This window comes from Passer montanus, unplaced genomic scaffold, assembly GCF_014805655.1.
Source record: "Passer montanus isolate IOZ18808 unplaced genomic scaffold, ASM1480565v1 scaffold29, whole genome shotgun sequence".
NCBI lineage: Eukaryota > Metazoa > Chordata > Aves > Passeriformes > Passeridae > Passer > Passer montanus.
Window position 1 is genome coordinate 1,652,215 of NW_024367596.1, and position 6,954 is coordinate 1,659,168.

General features: G+C 51.3%; 1 long non-coding RNA gene across 1 annotated transcript; it reads right to left on the reverse strand.

The window, feature by feature from the left end:
- Nucleotides 1–296: 296 nt before the first annotated feature.
- Nucleotides 297–3,186, reverse strand: LOC120504412. The gene is made up of 3 exons (XR_005628010.1): nucleotides 2,454–3,186; nucleotides 2,079–2,129; nucleotides 297–1,970 (listed from the first exon to the last, which is right to left on the reverse strand). It is a non-coding gene; the product is annotated as an uncharacterized LOC120504412 (long non-coding RNA).
- Between the last annotated feature and the right edge of the window lie 3,768 nt (nucleotides 3,187–6,954).

The window sequence follows — 6,954 nt, forward strand, 5'->3', positions numbered from 1 at the left end:
CCAGGAGCTGCCCTGAGCCTCCCTGAGAACACCTTGGAGCAGGACGGATCCATCAGCTGCTCCAGAGCCTCCCTGGCTTTGCCGTGGGTGCTCTGGGGGTGGCAGTGGGTGGTGGTGGGTGGGCACCGTGCCCGCAGTGCCTGCCCAGGCTGAGGCACCGTGCTGCAGGCAGCGAGTGCCCAGCGCCTGCTGGGGCTGTGCCCTGCACGTCCAGCCCCAGCCCCAGCCTGCTGCAGGCAGCGAGTGCCCAGCGCCTGCTGGGGCTGTGCCCTGCACATCCAGCCCCAGCTCCAGCCCGCTCCTCCTGCTGGCACCACGGGTGTTGGATTTTATCAGTGTTACTGATGGGACTGCCTTGCTCTGTCTGGCCTCGGCTGCTGCCCAAACAGCGGCACCTGAGGAGGTTCCTCCCCAGAGACGCTGTTCAGTACCTGAGGTCACAGCTGGGCATGCCCCGAGCTCCAGAGCTTGTGGCTGGAGCTTGCTGCTGAGGGGGGCACTCCTCAGGCCTCCCTGAGCTGGAGGAACCTTTGAGGCGAGGTGAAGAAAGGAGCAGGTCCTGATGGAGTTTTTAATCCAGATTTTTTATTCTGGGCAGCATGGCCTCTGAATCCTGCAACAGCTCCAACAGAACACCGACCCTGTGGTCTGCTTGCCCTTTTACGTGGGGAGAGAACCCAGGGAGCACCAACCAGGCGTGAGGGGAGGGGGTCTCAGGTGAGAGGGACACCTGGGTGTGGGGGGAGAGCATCCTTTGAACCTGCCAATCCCTCGATGCTCCTCTTGGAATTTCTGGGTCGATGGACAGTGCCCAGCAGGGGTCAAGGGTGGGGAAAGGAGAGGTGGTGATTGACACCCACCTGAGGGACCGGGGAAACTGAGGCACACCATGACAACACACCACAACAATGGGCACAAAACACACAGAGCAGAGGGGACTGAGCTCTGCTCGCAGCCTCTGCAGCGACCCCAGCAGCAGAATTCCCTGCCTCGGCACCTGGGGGGAAATCAGTGGAACTCAGCAAATCCCAGGCTGCAGCCAGAGCATTCACCCAACCCTATCCATCCCATCCATGGCCAACCCTTAAAAAACCAGGAAAAGCAGCAATCTGCCACTAGATACTGGTTACAGTGGGAAACAGTAGCAGTGTGGTAAAAGCCAGAACTAGAATTTCTAAATAACCTCAGAGCTATGGAAATTTCCTCCCACCAGGAGTAACATTTTCAATGTGAACAGAAACATAGAATTTTTTCTCTCCATTCATTTAAAGGGTTACTTCTGTAACACAAAATAGTCATAAGTGCATTAAACAGTCACAATGGAAAGCTCCCTCAAGGCTCTGGCACAGAAAGTCCAACTCAGCCCTCACAGGCAACACCACATCAGGAATTACTCCTGGTTACTCTAAGCACCAAACTGGAAAATCAACTTTTACCTTCCACTCTCTGCAAGGTTGCTTTGTTCTATTTCCCAGCTGACTGAAATCACACTGCAAAGTCACAAGTAACAGAAACACTAAAGTCTGTTTTCATAATAAATCATAATCCTGGTTTTCCTTCTGCTAAAAATGGAGAAATTGGTACCAAATTTCCTCCTCTTTGTGCCACACTTTCCTTCCTTACCCCTCATCAGTTCCAGTCAGCTCTGCGGACTTTGCTACAATGCAGAAATTAATTGTCAGAGCATTTAGGATCAAAGATTCAGGGTCTGAGCTGATCTGCAGACAAGGACCTGGGCTCAGGCTGAGCTGAACAGCCAGACCCCATTCCTGGGAGTTCAGTCAGCCCTGAGCTCAGCAGCCTCTGCTGCTGGCACAGAAATAAGCCTGGCTTACCTCACTGGCTTAGCCAGGCTGGGCTTGGTCAGCGAGGGCAGCCCGGGCTGCTGACTCAGCCCTGGGCTGAAACTGAGGTGAAATGAGGCCAAAGGATCAACTGTGATGCTTTATTTATGGCAGCAGGAGCTCCAGCTTTGAAGGAGAGGAAAAAAGAGAGGAAAAGCTCAGGATCAGCACCCAGGGCTCCCACACTGGTACAGGAGGGAAATTTCCTTCCTGAAGAACACAAATCCAACTTACCTGAGCTGTGGAAAGGGTGAGAGAAAACAAATCTGCCTGCCAAGGAGTTTGCTAGCAGAACAGCAAAGGAAAACCTTTCCAAGATGTCTCTTGGCTGTGTCAGGAATGTCCTCAGGGCTGCAGGAGGAATGTCCCCCAGCGCAGGAGCTGCCCTGCCCAGGGTTCATAAGCCAGCCCGGGGAGACGACCCTCCCATTCCCTCCCCAGAACACTCCTGTGCCCCAGGCAGCTCCAGCCCGAAGTTGGGCAGGAGTCAGCAGCGGGAGCAGCAGCTGTGGCTCAGCCCTGCTCCAGGGGCTCTTTATTTGTTATTCCTTCGTGCCCAAACAACATCTGGAATGCTCAGGTGTCTGTGGGCCCCCAGTGTTGTCTTACTTTGCTCCAGATAAAGTAAAAGGTGGAAATCCTGAAATTCAGTTTCATCCAACACTGGCAGCAGCACGGAGGAAATGTTCATTTACTGATTGATTTCCACCTGCAGGCTGGATTGAACAGGTTGGAAACAGACTGGGAACACAACGGAAAGGACAGAGGAGACACCACAGAGTTCAGCAGAGAACAAAAGAGTTTTCCAGGGGAAAAAAAAAGCAGCAGGAAGCTGGGAAATGCTGGCTTTACCTGCCACAGCTGTGCAGATAAAGCATACGTGGCTGTGGAATACAGCAGCCATCAGTGTGTAGGCAGGTAAATAACTGCTTTACAGCACAATCCCACCCCGTTCTACTGTGAGGGATCTAAAAGGTGAATTTGGCACTGGGAAAGGGCTGTGCCAGCCCATTCCAAGGGCAAAGCCCCCTAGGAAGGAGAGCTGCCAGGCTCCTGCTGCTCCCATCAGCACAGGAAACATCTGCTCTCCTGCAGGACTGTGACACCGAGCTCAAACCAAGGCACAGCCAGGGCCGTTCTCTGCTCTTTAACCAGAAAGAATTCAGTGCCAGCCTTGGCTTGTAAGAAATCCACAGCAATTTGCACTCAACCTTCACACTCTGCTTCCATCCAGAGATGTTTCAGTACAGGTATCACTTCAATCAAGACGTTTACAACAGGAACCTGTGCTGGGAGTTTTTACACCAAACTTCAAGTCAGCAGCGAGGAGTTTGAATCCTTGTGGGTCACACTCTGCTTCCATCCAGAGATGTTTCAGTACAGGTATCACTTCAATCAAGACGTTTATAACAGGAACCTGTGCTGGGAATTTTAAGACCAAACTTCAAGACAGCAGTAGAAGCCAAGGCCAGGAGTTTGGATCCTTGTGGGTTCCTTCCAACACCCTCAGGGTATTTCATGATTCTATATTCCCCTCTATCATTCGATTCCCCTGCCAAGACTGACTCCCCATCCCCGTAACTCTGCCAGGGCTTCTGCCCACGAGCAGTTACCTGTCCTTTACTGCACAGCCCGGGCAGCGCCGCGACAGCGCGGAGCGCACCTCGGCCTGTGCCGGCGGCTCCGGACACGGGATCGTGGGGCCGTCCCTGCACGAGGGCTGGGAAAGGGCTGGGAAAGGCTCCACACCTGAGACCTGCGGGTCACAGCGACAGCAACGAGCTGGAACGCGAGAAAAGCGGCGCCGACCCCCGCGCTGCCCCTCAGGCTGCGGGGACCCTCAGCACCCGCCTGGGCCCTCCCGGGGAGCTCCGCTCTGCGATGGAGCCGCTCCGGGCTCCTCTGCTCGGCGATGGAGCCAATCCAGGGAGCTCCGCTGAGTGATGGAGCCGCCCCGGGCTCCTCTTGGGGAGCTCCGCTTCGCGATGGAGCCGCTCCGAGCTCCGCTGCTCGGCGACGGAGCCGCTCCCGCGGAGCTCCGCCGGGCCATGGAGCCGCTCGCGCGGAGCTCCGCCGGGCCATGGAGCTGCTCTCTCCGCCCCGCTCGGTAACGGCCGCAGCCCTCGAACGGCAATGGCGGAGCGGGGGCGGAGCGGGCGGAGCTGAGGGAGGGAAGGGAGGGAGAGCAGCGACGGAACCGAGGGAAGGCAGGGAGGGAGGGCAGGGCCGGGCCGGGCCCTCGGGTCCCTCCCTCGGCCGCAGGCCGCGCTTTGTGGCGCTGCGATGGCGGAGCGCACCGGGAACGGCCGCGGTGCCAGCGGCGGGAATCGCTGCGGGCTCGGGGGATGGGACACGGAGGGGATCCCGATCCGGGCACGGGGACACGGAGGGGATGGGAGAGCAGAACCGATCCCGGTCCGGGCTCAGGGGGACACGGAGGGGATGGGAGAGCAGAACCGATCCCGATCCGGACACGGAGGGGATGGGAGAGCAGACCCGATCCCGATCCGGGCACGGGCACACGGAGCGGGAGCCGCGCGTTCATCCCGCTCTGCCCCAACCTCATCCCGCCCCACAACCCGCGGAAAAATTCACCCCGAAGGTGGAAAACGGGACGCACGGAGCTTGTGGCAGCTGCTGAGCACGGAAATTGAAATGATTTCGTCCTTCCTTTGAAGCCTTGGCTGCCCAAGCCAGCCCAGAGGTTTTGAGGTCGTGCCAGGACAGGGGCAGGGCTGGGTGGGATTTTGGGAAGGAATTCCGCCCAGGGAGGGTGGGCAGGCCCAGAGAAACACCCAGTGAAGGCTTTCCTTATATTCTGCATTATTCTCCATTAATTTACAGTTCACTGAAGTTACTCTCAGCTGTTACAAAGTGCATTTGAAAGAGAAATTAATCTCATTTAATGCTGTGATGTAAATAATAATGCACATCATTCCAAACTTACCTAAACGTGTCTTAAAGCTACTGTGCAGAGAATATTTTACAAATATCAGAGAAACAGCAAGAATTAAATTTCAAACCCTCAAGCTCTAATCACAAATTACCCAACACATCAGGAAACCTTAAAGGGAAAACTACAGGAACAGGAAATAAGGGAGCTTTTGACAATAATTCACAATACTGAGAGTAAGAACATCTGGTGGTTTTCATCTATTTGATGTACTTAAATTCAGAATTCACTAAGAAGCAGCATTTCAAGTGCAAACTGCCACTCCAGGAATTAAATCAGTGATTAAACCCATGGTCTGCACTGCTGATAGGAAATCTGACCCTCACCTGCCTTTCCATCAAATTACAAAACTCCTGGCACACATTTACCAACAGCTGGCATTTAAAGTTTCCCAAAACTGGTCCTTTTCTAGTAAGAGCAGCTTTTAGTGCTTTATAGAAATTTAAAATTCAAAGTATTGACATTTTAATCACAACTTAAGAAAAGTCTTGCTCAGCTTTGGGGCACACCAGACCAGCAGGGTAAATGCAGGATTTATAATGGATCCACTGGCAAAAATGGAATTATTTGCTGGAAATGAAGCTGCCAGCACTTTCTGTGGATAATGCAGCAACATGAATTCCCCAAGGATTTCTGTGCCCTGTGTTTCACTGGAGCAGTAGCTACAACTTACCCCAGCGAGTTTGTAAACTTGACACGTTTGCAGCTACTAAGTTTCCTCTGCCAATATTTGATCCAGATGCAGAATTCCTCTAATTGCTTCCAGCCTCAGGAGCTGCTCTCCTGCCAGGCTCTGGTGACACGCAGAGCTGAGGAAACATTTATAGTTAAAAGTGGCAAAAAGTCTGACTTTTAATCTGCAGCCATCCCAAAGTTATGGAGTGACTCTGCCAGGGATTCATTTGCATCAAAATCCTTTTAATTTGTTCATTCTCTGTGCAGAAATGAGGATTTTGACCAGCCTGTCCCAAAGCAGAAATTCACAACTTACAGGGCAGGAAGATGGGATGAGCTCTGTCCAGGGAAAGCTGAAAAGAACCAGGGATAATTCCACTTCCAGCAGAGAAAGGATCAACTCCTCTAAGAAACCCCTTTCCTCCCAGCTTATTCTTCTTCCCAGATCCTAAAATTCCAGAGCAGCTAATTGATTTTTTTTTCCCCATTAAAATAAAAATTCCCACCCGGCACAGCTGATTTGTGGATTCATTTTTGTGCTTTTAATATTGTAAATATTTTTCTATTTGCTATCCTAAAATCAGATTAAAAGGCAATTTTCTACTTCAAAATATAGGATAATTTAAAATACATATAACATATAAATATAGATACAACACCCAAACTCATTGATCAGTATTCCCAGAGGCAATTCCCAAATTATTTCTTGTTTGTAGCCCGAGATTCCCCAACAAATCCCCCTTTTCCCCCACAATGCAATCAACGGCACCACCTCAAAATGCAAATTTTGGGAGAAAAGTCATGGCACAAAGCGGCTCCAGGTTCGGCGGGTGCCACCCTGTGGAGATCCTGGAATATTTCACATTCCCGGATTTTGGGGAAATACTGACAGGATCTGCTGTGGAACAGGGGAAGAGAATTTCCCTGGTAAAAACTCACCCCAAATCCACCAAAAAAGGGAAAAAGCTGGAACAGCAGCAGCTCGAGGGAATTTTCTGCAGTTGTGTTACACCCAGGAAGGGCCCCCAAAAAAGCATTTTTTGGCATTAAATAGAGAGGTTTTGGGATATTTTGTTTTTAGGAAAACAGAAGTTGTCACAAATACCTGTTCTCCTCTTACCCAACAAGAAAGGTTTGTAAAACAGCAATTTTCCACGGAACATCCCCCACAAAGGTGTCTGAGGGTGAAAATTATCATTTACAGGTTAGAATTTTCCTCAGAACATTGCAATGTCCATAACAAGGATTTCATTTCCCTCCTCCATGGATTCCCTACATTTCCCATGAAAACAGCCCTGATTCATTTAGTGAATACACAGAGGTAATTCAGTAAAACTGAAATAAAATTGTTATTTTTTAACATTTACAGCAAAATAACTCCACGCTTCCAGCCTGCAACACACATTTAACAAGTAAAAACCTCAGCCCAGAGCCTTTAAAAGTCACTTTCTTCAAATAATCTTTGTTTCACACTGGAAAATA